Source organism: Oxyura jamaicensis, chromosome 2 (assembly GCF_011077185.1).
Source record: "Oxyura jamaicensis isolate SHBP4307 breed ruddy duck chromosome 2, BPBGC_Ojam_1.0, whole genome shotgun sequence".
NCBI lineage: Eukaryota > Metazoa > Chordata > Aves > Anseriformes > Anatidae > Oxyura > Oxyura jamaicensis.
The window spans coordinates 108,699,560-108,719,254 of NC_048894.1; the positions used below are offsets into that span (position 1 = coordinate 108,699,560).

At 43.5% G+C, this 19,695-nt stretch overlaps 1 protein-coding gene across 1 annotated transcript in view; it reads left to right on the top strand.

Annotated features, from left to right (window-relative positions):
* The first annotated feature begins 775 nt into the window (after positions 1-775).
* Positions 776-19,695, top strand: part of ANKRD12 (ankyrin repeat domain 12) — a 63,534-nt gene continuing 44,614 nt past the window's right edge. Inside the window, exon 1 of the mRNA XM_035319710.1 lies at positions 776-853. The gene's annotated coding sequence lies outside the window, so the exon portion shown is untranslated. The remainder of the gene's footprint in view (positions 854-19,695) is intronic.

The following is a 19,695-nucleotide window of genomic DNA, read 5'->3' on the forward strand; positions in this document are numbered from 1 at the left end:
AATTGCTGCTTTCTTCGCAGCAACAGGTGAGAGCCGGGCAGCAGGAGCCCTGTCAGATGCAGGGCTTTGTCCAGCTGCCCCCTCAGGGCTCTGACCCGCCGCCCGCCCGCAGGAGCAGCCTGGGGGCGCCGCCTGAAGCCCCCCGAGCACAGAACCACACGCACACACGCCGTTAAAGCCGCGCTGTGTACTTTAACGAGCACATGCCAGCCCCTTCTTCTCAGGGCCAGCGCCGCCCTGGTTCTGCAGCCCCCCTCCACGACGCCCGGCTCGGCCTGGCCCTCAGCGCCCCCCCTCCCGCTTCCCTCAGGGCCGGCCCGCGTCCCGCCGCGCATGCGCAGCGCCGGCCGTTAAAACTCACTGCGCCATCACCGCCGGAACCCCCCCCGGGGAGGGGGCGGGGGCGCCGGGAGGAGGGGGCCGCGCCCGCCGGGAAGCGGGCCGGGGGAGCGGAGCCGAGCCGGGGGTCATTCCGTCGGCCTGCCGCCCCGTGCCGCCGCCGCCGCTTCCAGAAAGTTCGAGCGGGGCCGGGAGGGAGCGTGCGCGCTGCTCGCCCCTTCCCCTCCCCGCCTCCCTCCTCTGCCGGCGGCGGCGGGGCGCGGCCAATGGCAGCGCGGCGGAGCCCGGCTGAGGGAGGAGGAGGAGGAGGAGGAGGAGGAGGAGGGGGGGGGACAGCGGCGGGGCGCGGGGCGGGGCGGCAACGGCAGCGGGGGGAGGCAGGGCGGCGGGGCGGCGTTCAAACCCCGCCGACCGACGGACGGACCGACGGGCCGAAGGACGGACGGACGGGCACGGCTGGGAGGCGGCGAGCCGCGCCCCGAGCGGTGGTGGACGGCGGGGAGGCGGCGGGGAGGTAAGGAGCTGGCCGCGGGGGGAGCCATGGCCGCCGCTGTCACCGCCCGCCCGCACGGCGGCTCCCGGGGGAGGCGGGGGGCTCGGCGGCCGCACGCCGGCCGGGCCTCCCCTTCCTTCCCTTCCCCTTCCCTTCCCTCGCCACCGAGCGGCCGCCAGGTGCCGGGCGGCGCAGGTGGCGCTCGGCAACAAAGGAAGGGCGGCGGGGCGGGCACCGGGGGGCTGGGGGGCTCGGGGGGCGCCGGGGCGGGGGTTACCGGGGGGCTGGGGGCTTGGGGACGGCGGGCTGACACGAAACGTAGGGATTTCATCCCATTTTATTCCGTAGTATTCCCTTCTATTCTACCCCATTCCACGTTATCCCCTCTTATTTTACCTCAATGCACGTTATCCCATTTTATTTCTCCCCATTTTACTTCACCTCATCCCACGTTATCCCATTTCATTCCGCCTCATCCCATTTTACACCTCCCCCCCCATCCCATTCCTTTCCTTTTCCACCTCCCCGCTGCGACCAGCCGGGCTGGCATGTGGAAGCTGTCACGGCGCTCCGCACCTTTGTGCTGCGGGCTGAGGCAGGGAAGATGCCTTGTACGCCTTGCGGCCGCACGCTTCGTGGGGTACAACAGCGCTCTGGTGAAGGGCGACTTGTGATGCTTGTCGGAACACAAAGCTTTCAGGCAGATGTGGAGCGGGCCAAACGTACTGGCGTTCCAGGAAAAAACTGTTTAATCCTGGAGCGGTGGGGAAGGCTGAGATCACCACGTCTAAGAAATCATTAGCGTTCATTAAAATAATTCCCTATTATCAACATTTGAGGGGGAGATGCTTCTCGGGTGCCGAAGCGGCAGGCGTGTGAGTGATTTTCGCTGTGCAAGTTGATGACAGCCTGCTCACGCCTGTCACTGAGGTAGGGACGTGGGGACACAGCACAGGTGCTGTGCGGCTGGGAAGAGGCAAGCACTCTGTGCTTTCCTCCCTCCCGCTGTAATCCTCTGCTGTGGTTCGGGGGCAGGAGTCCCCAGAGTAACAGCGCTTTAAAATGATGGGAGGAATCAGGGTGTTTCACCTGTTGGTATATTCTTTCAGGCTTGTGCAGATGTTGGGTGTCACTTGATTTTCATCATTCTTTAGGTAAAAGCTCAGAGTCTCAGCTGGCCCTGTGACTTGATGAGCTGGGGACTTGAATCTCACCCCGTGTGAATTCAGGAGGTCTCTGTGCAACCCTGGGGAGCTGTCTGTTCAGATAAAATTGCAGGGTTTGAGCTACAGCACAATGCTACATTGGGAAGGTAGCAGTAAACCCATTCACTCTCCTTTTTCTTTTTTCCCCCATGTACTTTGACTTCCCTGTTATGTGTCTTGGAAGCCAAAAAGTCAAGGGGTGCAAATGTTTTTCTTGGCACCCGGAGGGCTATGGCAGCGTTCTTGTTGCGGTGTCACTGTTTTCTGTCCAGCATGCGAGTCCCTTTTCTGACTTACTGGCTTTTCTCAGATAATTGCTGGGCCTGGCTGGAGAGCGGACAGTGGAGGTCAGAGGGCCTGTGGTTGTTTCACAAAGATGACAGCTGAATCTGAAAGATGTGAGGGCTTCTGCCCTTCCACTGCCATCTCCTTGTGCATTCTTCTCCCACCGAGAGAACTAGTCACAATTATTGGTGAGCTCTGAATACTACAGGCAGCAAAACTTATGACAGATGTTGTGTAAGAGAGCAGGCTCAACGCAACAAACTAAGTTCATTTATGGCTTCTAGCGGGCTTGCGTAATAGGCAGCTTCTTTGAGGAAAAGGTCTTTGAGTAAGCAGGCAGAATGACTGCTTGTATGAAGCATTGAAGTTTATTTGACGTTAGCTGGGGGGGGATACTGCTGTGTTACCATTTATGTTAGGATCAAAAGTATAAACTGAAAACAAATAGTGGTTACTGTTACAGGTTTGAACAGCAGCTTATTTGTGCCACTGGAGTCAGTTTAAATTGCTACAAAACCCAGAAACTGTTGCAGCTCTAACCAGGTGGAGGAGTCTGGGATATAGCTGAAGCGCTGGCACCTACAAATGGCTGAGCATGCAGATACATAAAAATAAATTCTGTTTGTTGACCCGACTCGCCATGTTTGGAGTCTTAGTCTGGTGAAATTGCCTGGAAGACTGGTGCAGTTGATCCTCTGTAAAATTGGAACGAGCTATTGATCACAAAATGTGTAATGATTAACCCGCCGCCGCAATGTTAACATGCACATTCAGAACAACTTAGTTTTGACTTTTTTTTTTTATCTTATTCATGCCCAACCCACCTCTTCGTGTTTAGCGTTCTTTTCTTTTGCGTGTTCTATTGCAGATGGAGCAGTATAAATGTTGATTGGTCATTTAGTCTCCAGACTATATTTTTTAACTGCATCATTAGGCTCCAGTGACAGATGGTATGAAATAAATAGTAGCGCAAACTCTATCTTGCATTTTGTGTTATGACACTGAATAGTTTTGTTAACAGAATAACAGAAGTCAGAGCCTTGCTACTGTACTCTTTTTTTCCTTACCAGTTTGTTATTGTTCCAGAACCTAGAGAAGTCTTGGAAAGTTTCTCGGTAAGCTTGCTGAGCCAGACTTTGTAGCTTATCTGTATGGTTGAGGACTTTTATTGCCACCTTCTGTAAAACCTAAACATTCATTTAAAGAGCCCTTGAGAGTTAGTGTGACTTTGCCTTGGCTTATTTTGGGTTATCTCCCAAGATCTGGCGAAGCTGAAGTCCTTTTATCTGCTGCAAGTGCTTTTTATCTTTTGCAAGCAGCAAATGAAGAAACTCTCCACAGTTACATGGGTGCTACTCAGCCTGTTTTAGGTAGCTACAAGGTTGCAAGGAGATTGGTTTCACACAGTTTTACACTGCTGCCAATATGTGAGACACAGATATGATTTATATTAGAGACAAAAACTGAAATTGCAGATAAAGGAAGACTTAAGATGTCTTCTTCCCTGACCCCAGCATGTACTCCCCACTTGTAAGTAGCTTGGTGGAGATGGAGAATGTTGGAACCACTTTCTTCTTGTGCTGTCTTGCATTCATGACACTGAAAAATAAGAGGTAGAAAGCTCTTTGACCCTCCTCTCTGAGCTTCAGAAGGCATTAAGTGCAACAGAAACCAAGTCATGTTTTGCAGTTCCAGGAGAGGTGTTGTGAGAGAAATCTTAGAAAGTTCCGTCACCTGATGACAACAGAAATGTGCTTACTTGCATTAAGACATTTCCTGTAGATTCTCTTCTCTTTCAGAGCCCTTTGTATCCTAGTTAATAGGTGTCTGACTCTTTAGCCTATTCAGGCTCAGATTAGATCGCTTCTCTACCCAGTTTGCAGAAACATCTTTCTCTTGCTTATGTTTGCTTCAAGATCATATGCAATAAAGAATGCTAACTGAGAGAAATCAACTTTCTGTGGTGTTCAGCACTGTGGTAATCTGGGTTCTTACTCCTAGTTTACAGGTCAAGGAAAGGGAAGGTTTGTTCCTTGCTATTCTCTTGTGAGAGTGCTAATACTAATCTATTCTTCTAATGTGGTCTTGACAACCATATTTTATTTTATTTTTTTTTAAAAAAGAAAGAGCTTTATCTTGAAAACATCTGGAAATTGAAGGGGCTGGAAAGTAAAGAACAAGTTGACTCATTAAAACATTAATGAGTGCTAATCACAGTACTTCCTGTAGTTTTACAGCTCTGAATAGTTATACTTGTATGCAAACGTTTTTCTTGCTATTCCCTGTTCCACTCCGTCTGTTCCACCACTCTCTTCTCCCAAAGAACAATCATTTCCATAATGGGAAAAAAGTATGTTACTTTGTTCTGTTACTTTTGTGATATGTGGTGATGGCCATGAGATGGCAATAAAGACTGTTGGGTATTTTGCACATCTTCATAAAGCAGCCAGGGCAAAAATCCTGTTATCCATCTGGGGAGCTGCAAGTCTAGTCAGACGCTTGCTTTCCTTTCTGCATCTGCTGTTCTAGGTCTCACTAACAGTAGCACTCTAGGAAACCATTTACCCATGCTGAATCCTGCTGAAGTTGAAGGGCTATGAATAGGCTTGGGTACTTCACCTGCTTTTAGCCCATGAAAGGCCTTTGTGTGTTTTCAGGTGTTGTTCCTTCTGGGACTGATGCCAGTTAGTCACGGGTCTTCCTGTTCCTGCCTTGGCAAGTATCAGAGAAGCTAGTGAAGGGTTAAATAGAAAACTGAGGTTTTAGGGATAATGTACAGAGTGAATATGAAATCTCTTGGCTTGCAGATCTGTACTAGGTTTCTAAAGGGAACGTAGGTTCCTGTAGAAACTGAACTGGTGATAGGTTTGCTTTTCTTAAGCTTGACAAAGTACTGATATAAAGGCTTTCAAGTTTTTCTTCGGTAGGTGGTGTACCAATGGAATAGCGTTTCTTAGCCAACAAAGATTTATTTTGTTGCATCTTTAGGGAATAAGTGGCAGATCAGAACTGAAGGTTACAACTCCACTTCTCCATTTGGCTTAAAGGGAGTATCATTATGTTAAATATCTGCACAGGTGCTTCCTTTGAACCCATAGCTCATCCTAAAAAAGACTCAAGAGGAAGCACCTGTGAACATGCAAGTTTTGCAGACTTGTAGATTAAAAGGGAGGACTAATGGATTTTGCAATAAGTGCCTTCAGCTCCTGACAGAGTACTTGAGTAAGCATGGCTTGCTCTTCTTTCCCAGAAGAGGCTTCTTTATAGGATCAAGAATCTCCTTTATAGAATATATATATATATATATTATGTATGTCTTTATTCTAGATTAACTAGAAAAGAGAGGTCCCTTCTGGCACTCTGGAAGCTAATGGATGTCTAATTCGGAGTAAGGAGATGATTTTTTTTTTCCATGCAGATGTTTATTTTGACAGCAAGGTATGGGCCTCAGCAAGAATAGGATGCTTCCCAGCGTGTATTCTGCACAGCTGTCTTAATGATATGATTTAACTTGACTGTGACATCAGTACTCACAAGCTATGCAGGTTTTTCTAGCCACCTGTGTTCTTTCCTGGAATAAATGCTGTCCTGACTGCACGGGCGTAAGTTGCTGGAGAATGTGAAAGACTTAAAACCTTTTTGTATGCTGAATGTATCAGCAGGAGGAGAGAAGTGCTGGTGGACGTGCTGCCTGCAGAGTTAAAGAACATCTGCATTTCTAATTCATGGAACAGAGCCGTAGCCTGGCTGTGGTTGGAAGGCACTTCTGGAGGTCATCTAGTCCGTCCCCCTGCTCGGAGCCCGGCTGGCTGGAGCAGATTGCTCAGAGCCATGACCAGCTGAACCTGGAATTCAGCCTAATAACACACACACACAAATATTGCTAAGGCTTGTTAGCCTGATGGGATTCCTTGTTGAAAGCTGGGTAAATTCAAACACTGTCAAGTGTTTTTTCTTTCAAATGTGGGATAGAATTAATTTTTTTTCAACTGTTGTAGGAAATGTACTTTTCCTGACTGACTTAATTTTTAAAAGTCAGAGGATGCATTCTTCTTGCACTGCCTGTGCGTGGTAGTCTTGTAAAGCTGTGGTGCATTCCCAGTTCAACTATACAGATTCTCAATGAAGTCTTTTTTTAAAAAAATTGACTGATTGCTTGCGTAAATAAGATTTATTTGCAATTCATCTCACTTATTAAAGATGCAGTCTCTACTTATTTTTTTTTTAAAGAGAAGACAGATGCATGTATTTATCCTATGTTGTTTGTGTTGGAACTAAATTGAAGAAAGTCCCTTCCAGTGCGTACAACTCGGGCTTAAGCTTGTGAGTGGGAAACTGAAAGTGAAACGACCTTATTTTCTTCTGCGGAAGAAATAGGAAAAGTAACTAGAGCATACATACTGATAAGAGTATTTCTTCACATATAATCATCTGACTGTTGATAACATCTGAAAAGGAGTTTAGGATATTTCTGGTCCGGCAGAATTCCTTTCAAGCAACACAAGTATTTTTTCAACCAGTTGTATTTGCACTCTCGTCGTCACCTGCTTTATTTCTTGCCATCGCTTCCTTGCAGAGCAGCCAGCTGTACGTAGAAACAGCAATCCTCATTTCTTCCGTGAAAAGGGTTAGTCTGGGAGCAGGGAAGTGAGCTGGAGAACAAGGCCACACTGACAAACATCCTTCAGGTTCCTCGTGAGCTCTGGCAGCCGGCTGCAGTTCCTTACTGGCCCATGTGGAGGAATGTGGGGAATGCCGTAGCGATGGTGTCTGTGGTGCAGCAGGAATGGTGTCCCCTTGTTGCTGCTGTGTGGGAGCCGCTCCAGCCCAGCCAAAAGGGGACTTGGTAGCGGTGGCTTCTGGAAGGAGGTTTATTGCTGTTCTGGGGAGAGGGAATGCTTTTCTTGGATTGTTTCCGTTCTGTCATTAATGCCAGGAGCTAGCCCTGTTCTTTTAAATGCTGCTTCTTAGATCTCGTCCCTCCCAGTTAGGGGGAGGATGTGCGCCTACCAATATGCATAAAAGGAAGCTTCAACAGAGATCCTTCAGGATCAGGCAGGATGTTCTGCTTCTGAATCACTCCAAGCTATTCTGTGATGTAAATGCCATCTGATCTACGTTATGCAGGTTCTGTAGTTTCAGCCTTAGTATTCTAACCTGCCTCATTTAAAATCATATTTGTCAGAAAATATTAATTTAAATGCTTTGAATACAGCATTTTTCTTGGATATTAAAAGTAAATTGAGAGAATAAAGAGAGAGTGGTGATAGAACCTGTTTATTTATTTTAAGTAGCAAGATAGTACTGGCTTGTTGGTATTGATTCTGCCATTCTTGAACAATCTGGTGTACCATTTTGAAACTAGTGTTTTTCCCCTTGTGTTGTGAAAATTGTATTTCTTAAGATTGCAGTTCTGCAGGTTGATCTGAAGTGTGTGTGTGTATATGTGTGTATATATATATCTAGTCCACGTGCTTCACTATTAAGCAACGCACATCCCTTCAAAGTGTTCTCTGAAGTAATGGATAGTGCTGTAACCTAATGTTGACTTGGTAGGACTTACCTTCTGAATGGAAATACCTGTAGAACTGTAGGTATAAATCCGAGTACCTATTGTGCGGACACTTCCTTGATGCTGTATATTTGTTTTAGTAGATAACGAAGAAGAGTTGTTGAGTGTCCAGTCCTCTAAAAAAGACACCTTTTGGGATACTTGGGCTTCAGTATTTTGTATTCTATTGTGAGATGTTAAAGCAGAATTGAACCAACCAGAGCCTAACGTAACAATTTTCTTTTTCTTCCATACTCACTGGTCTATGCAAAAAAACATAAGGTCATTTTTAGATCTCTTTTCCTCTGTCACGGTCTGTTTATAATTTTTGGCTCTTGTATGCTGAGCAAGACTAGAGTGTTTGGCATAGCACCTACGAGGACATTTGTCAAAATGTTAGTCTTTCTGATTTTCAGTGCTTTGGCAAGATCTAAACAGTAATTAATTCCATGTGAGTTTGGACATCTGATAGCAACAAATAGCTTTTAGTTTTTTCATAGCTAAAATGATGTGCAGGGTGACATTTGCAGTGGGAGGATCTTGGAACCTTTTTGAGGCTTAGAATTTTTGAAGAGAGTAAAGGAAGGAAATGGGAGTGTTTTTCAAAAGTGAAACGAGTGCTTCTCGTCCATATTTGCATATCCTCTTTTTGTGTACTTCAGTGTCACTTCATGTTATGCTGTGTCAGAAATGCTGTCTGCCATATACTGGGGTAGCATTGATTGCCCTTCTGCTGGTGGAAGAATGGGATCAAGATCTAACTTTTTTTGGGTGGAGACTCCACACTGAATAATGAGGAGGATTGTGAGCTCTCTGGGGTAAATTACAGTTGTGTGGTCAAGGATACTGCTCCAAGAGGAGTCCTGTTGCAGAGGCTGGAGTAAGTTCTCTACTTTAGGACGAGGTTGCCAAGAGAGGATCCCATGTTGAAGAAATTTGAGTATTGCTTCTAAAAACTGTTTTTTCATCTGTTGTGGAAATATTGTAAGATACAGGCTTTTTAGGAGTACTTGATGTGTGTTTTCCTCACTTGTGGCTAGTTGCTTTGAGACTGTTTTACCTTTTTCTTCTAGCAGTGGTGGGGTAGAGGAGCTACTAACAGAAACTAGTCACTAGTGTAGGTATGGTCTAACCAAGTACAAAGTGCTATGTAACATGAAATACTCTGAAAAATCAAGTCCTTGATGTATTTTGGGTACAACAGATTAGTGAAACGCCTGACTTAATTTTTCTCTGAACTTAAGTCGCCATCTGCAAAATGAAGGAAGCAGAGCATTCTCATTTTCCATCAATATTATGAAAACAATGCCTGTGAAGGCAGGGGAGCCTAAACCTTCCTAGTTCAAGCTTTAATTTATGGCTAGTAGGTTCTGCGGTGTTGTCCAAGATAAGTTGCCCTTTTGTTAAAGGGTTTGTTTGTTTTTTAAAAAAAAAAAAAAAAAAAAAAGTTGGTTCCTTCTCCCTAAGAAGGGGGAAGTGAAGGCAAGCTAAAATAGGGGATACTCATGGTATGTTTATCTTTCTGTGGAAGCAAATGAAGCCCCTTTCTATGTGTTTCTGGTCAGTGGTTCTTCAGAACTTCATCAGGTTGTCAAAAGCTTCCGTACAGCAAAAGAAGCAAGTTTCTTCAAGTGCTACGGCAGTTTGCCTGTGATTACCAGGAGTAAGAGTGATTGCAGAGGGTTGAAGTCCACTTTTTGTATCGAGTGTAACTTGAAACACTTCAGCAGAGGCACTCAGGGCTAAAGTAGTGGCTAAGTTTAAAGGGAGTGATTAGCAAGTGAAAATATTGCTCAAGTCCGAAGAAGTATAAATAAAATCAGAGTTGTAAAACTGATTTTGCTTTTTTTGTGTTGTTTTTACTTTCAGAAGTGAATCAGTGCCAGTGTGTCGGTTTCATTCTGACAGTTAGGTTATGTATGGAGTTTTAGTTGGTGTGAGGCGAGACATGTCCAACACTACTGTGCTATGAGTTTCAGTTCTTTTTTTGGTTGGTGTTTATTATAAGTGTAGTCATAAGAAAACATTACAGCTGTCCAAACCGAAGGAGTCATAGGCGTATTTCTAACGATGAGATGTGATATGACAGAGGAGCAGTCTCTTGCTCACGTACGGCCATTATTGGCTGTGCGTGAGCATACAGAGGGTGATCTATCCACAGTACCTTTAAAATTCAAGTCAATCCATGCAACAAATCTCATAGGCATGCTGCTGTGTGGTATTTCAAATCAGTGAATAAGATTTTGTAAATTAAATTTGGGGCCAAAGTTTTCTCTTTTTCACAATGTGCTGCTTATAACCCTGTTGCATGAATTATAGGTATCTACAGTTGGTCAAGAACAGGAAGGCTTGTAGTTGCCAAGGTCTCTGTTACCAATTTTTTCCTGTTCAGGTAATAAACTCAACCTGCTCTTTGTAAAGTAGGAGGGGAGTTGAAAATGTCTGAGTGGCCAGGTAACGAAGGGACTTGTGTGACCTTTGGGCATGCCTTCCAACTGTAACTGTTTTATAATTCTGGAATTTTTTGTATTCTCTGGTAAGCATGTGTTTGGTTAAATAACTTCCTTACTCAGTAAAATTCAATCAGAAAGCAAGGACACAGTTGCACTCTTTAATAAAGTGTATTTGTTAGAAAGAAGCTGACAAGACTAGGTACTACTGTGAGGACCAAAAATAAATTGGAGAGTATTGTGAAATGTCTGAAACGTGAAACAAAGCACAGGTAAACTCAGGCTCTTAAAATGAGGCATCCTGGGTAGGAATATAGGCAAGTACAACAAGATCCCTGCAAAGATCCTAGTTTTCCTTTCTGAATAGGAAAGTTGTATATCCACTCATATTTTGCTCTTCCTAGTAGAAATTCCTAGACTATTAGGTACATTCTTTATTTTGGTAGGAAGTAGTGGTGAGTTCCAGCTGAAGTACTGGAAAATCTTTCTTGCTGCCTGAATGTCAGCTGTTTTTTAGGGACTTCATCCTATCCCTGTGTAGTGCAGTCTGGCATGCTATGAGTAGGTACTTCAGAGTATATTAAAAGCTGTTCTGGAGGTTGAGTAGTCGCTGTGCATTCCTATTTCACTGTGCAAGGACACCTCTGTAAAAATGAGGTTCAAATACTGTTTTTCAAAAACAAAAGGATTTGTTGTACAAACCTTTCTATAATATATTTGGATCTCAAGTATCTCTGTATTGCAAAGTAAAATGTAAAAAGAGGCTCCTGGAGTCCATTCCATGTATTAGCTAGGACCTTAAGAGTTTCAAAGTACACACATCCAAGTCTTCTCATGGCATTTGGTAGAGGCACGCTTGTGTCTACGCTGTCTTTTTATTTTTCCTTGATTTTAATGTACCATCTAAACCTTGGAGGGAGAATTGCTGCAGAGGGAAGGGGGGAAGGCAGTTGTTATGAGGTTGCACAATAGCTGTAGCAAAGCAGTAAAACTGATCTCAGCGTTGCATGTTGTAGCCACAGTCACCTCAAGCACTGTGCAAGGCTTAAAGGAAAATTCTACTAACGAAGAATTCCCCGTTTTGGGACCAACAGTGTTTTGTCATATTTTATCGTCAAATGCCACAGAATCTGCCAAATTTGTGACTCATGTCCACGATGGGTACTGCGTTTGCACTTAATTCCACAACAGGCTGTTGCCTTAGGCACCGTTAGTTTGAGAGTGTGTGTCACATCGTGGCGCTCTTGCCATCGTTCTGACATTGGAATCTGCATGGGCTGAACTGCTGTGGTCATGTGTGAAAGAGCTTGTGAATATTTCCAAAACGAAAACATTCTTGTCATCTTTCATCTTTAGAAGCCACCACGGGTACCATTCAGGCACTGTTCTTCGCAACATACTAAACCTAAAGGCAGTAGGGCTTGTTTGCTGGTTACTGCAAGTACAGTGAGATGCCATGGAGTGAAGGGCAAAAAGTGCCTGGTAAATGGGTCTGCTCGTTGGATCTGGTATTTTAGTGCACACTACGTACAGGAAGCGATGATGGTAAAATGTGGTCTTAAATAGTGTAAGATGCAAATAGCTTCTTACTTCACCTTCTGTTACCCAAAATGTGTTTTCCTTTAAGCTTGTAAAGGACAGTGTGCTGCTGGCCTGTAGCAGGAGGTGGGCTTGCCAGTACGGATGCACTTAAATGTATGATTAGGCCATTCTGGCTGGGTATATTTAATGTATTAACAGTTTGGGGGGAAAATATATATATATATATATATATATATATGTATATATATACACACATATATATTACTATAGAGATCTCGCATCAAGCCAGCTTTGGCTTTAGCAGCTTGAGAGATCAGATGTTGAGTAACACTGCTGAGCAGTAACATGCACAGCACCTTCTAGGGTGCTGCACTCCAGCAGCAGTCTTGGGTGCTAAATGATTGAGAGGAAGGGTGGGTTGGTCGGTTTGTTTGTTTTTGTGATCTGTATAACTTTATTTTCACAGAATTTTGCACCAGAGACCCAGAACTACTTTTGCTCAAATGAGGCCTTTAGTAGCCCTTCTACTGTTTCCATTGCAAATACCAAATAAACTAGTGTGACGATTACAGGCTAGCTGCATTTATGTAGTCCTCTGCAATGAAAACCTTGGTACAAAGACTAATAGCTCTGTGGTTACAGTCACCGTTCACTTAGAAATTACAGAATACTCTTTTGCCTAATGGTCTAATGAGACTTTTAAGTAGGCTTACTCTTCAAAGGGCCATTTTTAATGGCAGGCTTGCATCTTATTCTGTTGAAGGAGAAAAAGGCTTTGACCATCTTTTGGAAGAATCTTTCATTTTACGGTAGTGAGCTGTATTACAGAGCATAATTCAGGGCACCTGTCTGTTTCTTGACAGGTTGATATTGATTTAAACCATCCTTCTGCAAAACTTGCTAATTTTCAGGTGATCAGAGAATAAATATACAAGTTGTGAGAATGTCACAGCATGCCTTTAAGTTAAATTATAACTCTTATCTGGAAGATGTTCTTCCATACACCTTATTTTGGGATCTGCACTTTCTCTACTATGGCAAAGAGATAAGAAGTGTGAGATAAGAGTGGGAAGTGTAACTCCCACTGAAGAAAATGGGCAGGGGAGTGGGATAGGAAGAGACAGAAAAGGACAAAACGTGTGGAACCAGCAGAGCTCTGTCTATAATGCCCCTTCTGGTGCTTTCTTAAAGCAGGCCTGGCTTCCATCTTTTTCTGTATCTTTTCTCCTCAGCCTTCTTCCTGGCTCTGTTCCCAATGCTGTTACTGTGCCTTGCCAGTGCTGCCCACATGGTGTTTCTTACAGCATCTGCCTCCTGATAGCTGTGTTTATTGGTTCTGATGCGAAGTCCACTTCCAATTACCCCAGTGGGGCCTTCTGGGTTTGAAACACTGAACCATACACGAGACATAAGCTCAGAAGTGCAATGGATATCTGGTCCAGTTCTTGTGGTATTGGAAAATATGCTGTGTGCCCTGGGCAACATCCTGTCCTTTGGTTTCATCTTGATGTTCTCCTGAGACATCAGCAGTGTCTAAGCCTTTGTTTCTCCAAGTGTTTTTTTTCCTTTTTTTTTTTTTTTTTTTTAACATGGCCATGGGAATGCCAATGTTTAGGTATTTCTGGCTTGTGCTCCACATTGTGAGGAAGGAAAGAAGACTTGGGTCTTCTGTACTCTCCTCTCTATTTGTCCTCTCAAGTTTGTGTCTCTGCTGTTTCCTTATCACAGTTGCATTCTCCCATTTAGCTGATTTGAAGCATTACTCCTCATCCACAGGCATACTGTGTGGGACGTATCAGATCAAAATACATCAGTTCTTTTCACAGATGTGGTGCTTAACCTTCTGAGCTAGAAAAGCCCAGCTCTGTACTGCTGGACTTTCCTGCCTCTTAGTCTGTGTTGAATCTTGCATGTCCAGACCTGAACGGTCCCTTTGCCTCTAGTCCCAACCTCCTGGTCTTGTGCCTCTTACATGTCTCTAACCCCATACCAAAATATCCCACATAATTCTCTTGTTCCACCTCAAGCCATTCATTTTCTTACCAGATGCTGTAGGTGAAAAAGTAGATCCTGATCTCAGATAACACGTGTTGCAGTCTGTCTGGGAGCTGGGTCGTTGTATAGCTGAAGCTTATGTTTGAGCAACTGGCAGTACAGAGGTAATGACTCGTGTAAGGAGAAGGAAAAAAAGTCAGTGCTGCTACACAACCCATCATGATATTTCATGTATCATTGGCACTGCTAGCTTTTTTAACCTTTCTTTTGGAAACAAATCACTTCTCAAAGTTGTTTGCTTAAAGATGCTTTTAATGTAAAACAATATTTAAGCTATCTGCATTTTCTTGATAAGAAAGGTGGGGGGAGGGAGGGGGGGACAAAAATGCTGCAGAATATTCAACTTAGTTAAATTAATGTTTTGCTAATATCCATTTTCTTAAACTCTGCTTTTTACTCTCTTCTCTTTTAAATACACAATTTTCTGTGCATTTTGTTTTTTTGTACTATATCCATTCCTTTTTGCCCAATGCATTAACCTCAGCTGCCTCTGTTCCTACCAGAATGCAGATAACACTGGGCATGGCGGGCCTGCAGCTGCTGATGTGCATGTTAGTTAGCTGATGTGCACGTATGGGCTGGCTTTCTCTGAGCAGACTGTGGACTGCTGGCTTTTGCCTCCCTTGCCCTCAGCTCAGTTGCTTTCAGGCTTCTCTTTCTTGTACTCATCCACCAGCTTTCTTTCTTCCTTTCCATAACAGATGTTCAATGTTGTTGAGATCTAGGTCAGACCAGTCATTTCTAAATAGATTTGAAAGAAAAGTTTGGGGTGTGGGAGGAAGGAGATGTCAAAGTGGATATGTACATCAGTGTCTTGGTTTGAATCAGGAACACACCTGTATACTGATGGTCCCCATCATCTCTCCGTGCCGCAGTTCAGTTTGCTCTATGGAGTACCTGGAAGCTTGATTCCCCTTGGCTAAAGCTAAACTGAGATGTGTTCAGGAACATGCTGAATGTGCTTCAGCCTTTGAAGTGCCTTTAGTACATGGAGCTGCACTAGAGCTAGTTTGGAGCAAAACTGCTAAGTGTGACTAGTGTAAATTCAGAATTTTTGTTACCAGCTGTTGTACTCCACAGATTTGCTCTCGATATGCTGCACTTCTTGCTAACGTAGATGCAGCCTTAGCTGTCACTGACATAAGTTTAATTTTAGCAAAACATTCTGAAGTACTCCTGTCAAATAATTTATAGCAGAAATGTGCAATTGATTCACTGTTTCCCAGTCTGGAGTAAATCCCTATTGGAAGAGAGGTTTTTTTTTTCTTCTGCAGATAGGGGAAATACTGAAGAATGAAGGTAATTAAAAAGGTTGCCTTATGCTAGCTCTCCTGTGTTTTTAATTGCAAATGCATTCTAGAGCTCAAGGATAAATTCAGTATCCTGGAAATTAACCCATCTGCTCCTAATCTTACAGAAGTTCGATCTTGTGCTCCACTGGTTTGTTACAGTGGCAGCCAGCTAACCTTCAAGATCAGCTCTACATAAGGGCTACCAAAGAAAACCTTCCCTAAGCATCATTTAACTTCTTGCTGTATGTGTTAGGGCAAAGACATCTTGCGATAATTAAGTGATGCTTAATTTCTTATAGATTTGCCTTATGGTTGGTTGGCTGGGAGCATGCAAGTCTCAACTGAAACTTTCCCCCGCAAAAGGGGGAAAGAAAGAAAAGTGGTCTATAAAGGCCATTTTGTGTGGATTTTTCTTAAATGCAGGATGGTGTGAAGCTCATACTGAAACTTTCCCTCAGGGAAAAGTGACAGGTAATTATAATTATGCTCTGCCAGCCACCTTTTTCCATGAAGCTTGGAAGTGCTTAATGTCTTTTAAATCTGACAGCAAAGAGAAGTTTTAAGCAAAACCATCTACAGGTTTGAAAGCCATCAGTGAATCATCCATATGCATCGACTTAATCACATGGGCCTCAGTTTCTCAGGAAACTGGGCTGAAAGTAAGAATTTGTACAAAGGGAGTGACCAACAGTGGCAGTGGCTCTGTTGGAGTACTGTGTAAATTCTTGGTTGTTTTTTTGTGTGTATGTGAAGGCGTGCCCTTTCATTACAGCTAGATATGAGCAGATAAAAATCTAATATGGTAACAAATCTAATAAAGTAACTTGTAGGTATTAGGGATTTAATTAACCATCATGAAAATGTAGTAGCTAGTAGCTTGATTTTTTTGTTGTTTTGTTGGTTTATTTAGATTATATTATCCTATCTTTTTTTTAATCACTCTTTGTAGGTCTGTCAAAATGCTTACCTTTGTTACTTTTAATGATGAAATAGTGTTGTTGTTTTTTTAACTTGCTTTAAGTGAAAAATGAGATAAAAGTTTTACACAGTATTTCAAATAATAGATTATTGACTAATAAATGTACAGGAAAGAATCAAAATACAAAGAGCAAGAAGTCAGAGTATCCACTTTTGTTAAATGTGGGGAAGTTTCTTTAGCAGGAAGCAATTCTTACATTTTACTAAAAGCATGAAATGGATCCATTTGTTAGATTGTTAGAGGAAAAGCATAGTTGTGTCTGTCTGTCAGATGAAGCGATGAAACTGCTTGTTTTGACAGTGTTGTGACAAAGGAGAATAATTTAAATGTGCAGAGTATAACTTTTAATTTAGGGTTCTGTGATTTGAAACAGGCCATCAAGACTTCCTGGTAAACCAGTAATTGCATTAAGAAACACCCCTGAAGGAAAATCCAAGCAGACACATGGAGGTTTCCCTAGAAGAACCTGCTAATGTTCTACATTTCAACTGGGAATGGAATGCAAACGTCTCATGCCTGTGTTCAGAACATGAGTTAAAATTGCACTAAACTTGCAGGCAAATGTAAATAAAGTGAGATTACTTTGTCATCTTAGGATTTTACAGTAGTGTCCACTACATTATCGTAGGCTGAGCAGTTTTCTTGCATTTCTGGACTGTAGTGATATGTCATGAAAGAAAAAACATCACACTTCTACAAAATGTACTTTTTTCTGGAATATTTGGGGTATGTGTTTGAAAAGTATTCTACCCTTGGACTGTAAGATAGCAACCTGGTATATAAATCATTTAATTAAAATGCAGTTGTAGTCTGTATCAGAGTTGGAATGGTTTAATAACCTGCTTTAGTAATCCAGTATGTGATACTAGCTCCTTGTGATCTCCCAAAGCCCTTCTTTCTTCAAATCATGATTAGCCTGGAGTCAAGAACCAGATGAGGTCACTTTCGATTTTGGTCATGTGGTGAACAAAATGGGAACACCCTTGCTTTCTTCATTCACTTATGTTTCTGTGATTATACAACTTGAAAATTGTATTTACAACTACATTATTTGTGATGCTTATTTAAAGAATACTTCTGTTTACATTTACTGTGAAAGTGTTTCCACCATTCTCTTGCCATATCATAGAATGGCCTGGGGTGGGAGGGACCTCAAAGATCACCTTGTTTTTACCTTGTCCCAACCCCCCTACCATAGGCAGGGATGCCACTCACTAGATCAGGTTGCCTAGAGCCTCACCTAACCTGGTCTTGAACACCTCCAGGAATGGGGCATCTGCAGCTTCTCTGGGCAACTTGTTCCAGTGCCTCACCGCCCTCTGAAGAATTTCTTCCTAACCTCTAATCTAAATCTTTCTTCTTTTAGTTTAAAACCATTCCCCCTTTTCCTATCATTATCTACCCAAGTAAAGAGTCCTTCTCCATCCTTTTTTATAAGATGCCCTTAAGTATTGAAAGGCCACAACAAGGTCACCCTGGTGCCTTCTCTCCTCCAGGCTGAACGGCCTCAGCTCTCTCAGCCTTTCTGTATAGGAGAGGTGCTCCAGCCCCTTGATCATCCTCATGGCCCTCCTCTGGACTTGCTCTAACAGCCCCACATCCCAGACCTGGATGCAGCACTCCAGGTGGGGCCTCACAAGGGCAGAGCAGAGGGGGGCAATCACCTCCCTCCACCTGCTGGCCACCCCTCAGTTGATGCTACCCGGGATGGAGTTGGCCTTCTGGGATGCAAGCATGCACTGCTGGCTCATGTCGAGCTTTTTGTCCACCAGAATCCCCAAGTCCTTCTCTGCAGGGCTGCTCTTAGTTTTTCTCCCAGTCTGTGCTCATGGCTGGGATTGCCCTGGCCACCTTGCACTTGTCCTTGTTGAACCTCATTAGGTTTATGTGGACCCACTTCTCCAGCCTGTCCAGGTCCCTTTGAATGGCATCCCTTCCTTCTGATGTATCAACTGCACCACTCAGCTGGGTGTCATCTGCAAACTTGCTGAGGGTGCACTAAATCCCAACGGCTATGTCATTGATGAAGATAAATGGTATCAGTCTAAGGACAGACCTCTGTCCAGACCACTTGTCACCGGCCTCCACTTGTACTTAGAGCCATTGACAACCACTCTCTGGGTGCAATCTTCAAGCCAGCTCCTTATCCACCAAATAGTCCATCCATCAAATCCATCTCTCCCCAATTTGGAGACCTGGGTGTCATGTGGGACCATGTCAAAGGCCTTGCAGAAGTCCAGGTAGATGACATTGGTTGGTCTTTCTTTGTCAACTGATATGGTCACTGCATCGTAGAAAGCCAACAGGTTGGTCAGGCATGATTTGCCCTTGGTGAAGCCGTGCTGGCTGTCTCAAATCACCTCTTTTTTTACTCATATGTATGTACGATACATACAGTTTACCTTTTGCTTTTTTTTAAAAAAAGCTAACCATGTAGCAAGCCCTGAAAGGCCCTGTCAGAGGCCGTGCAGCTTGTGAAGGAGAAGCTGGTGTTCACAAAATGCGGGTGAATCTGGTGGGGCAGGAGCCAAGGCGCCACTGCTCAACTTCCTGGAGCTGGTGGAGGTGGGCTCCATGCTGCCAGAGCCAGGTGGGGAGTGGGAAGCACTGGAAGAGAAGCAAAGCAGCAGCAGAGGTGGTTTTAGGGAGTCGAGCAGCATTGAGAAAGGAGGGAAAGAAAATGATTGAATATGCCAAGAGAAATCCTTTGATTGAAATAATGACAGTTTTTGATTAAAATATAGTTCTTACATGTTGTTGATTGGTTTTAAAGTAGTTGTGATCATGATAATCTATCCAGATGTTAACAGGAAGAACATACGGGCCAGTTTGTTACATTTTCAAAATAAAGTGATGAACAATTTCAGTTTATGAGCATCATTATTGCTGAAGTTATTTTTATTTTAATATTCACAAAAGCACTTACAGGGGCACAATTCAACTTGGGAATTGTTGCAACTGAAACTTAGGATCAGAGAGGCTAACTGAGCAGAAGTGTATTTGCAGTGTGTGTGGTTTTGTTGCTTTTTGGGGGGGTTGTTTTTTTTTAAACCCACCAAAACAGAAATGTTTGCTGTTAGGGTAGTACTGTGTGTATGGTGTAATCAGCATGGCATTAGCTGTCTGTGAAGATACTAATTCATTGCTTATTTTAGCATTAAGAAACACTTTTTTTGTAAAATACAGGAACCTAGTTCTAAAGCACTCTCCATTGCCTTGATAACCTTTTTTTCTTCCTGCAACAACAACAACAAAAAAGGAAAACTAAAAGGCAAATAAACATGCTTCAGTGTCAGTTAAAGATGAATGATTATTTCCCATATCAGTGCTGACACTGATAAATCTTACTGACCCTCCTGATCCCACTTGAAGTGAGGGAGTACACTAATGTTTCTTGTGACTTGGGCAAAAGTAGATTATTAGGAATTTCATAGTATTGTATTTTTTATATTGATTTATTAGCCAAAACAAGATTCAGGTTATTGTACGTGAGAGTTTCTAATG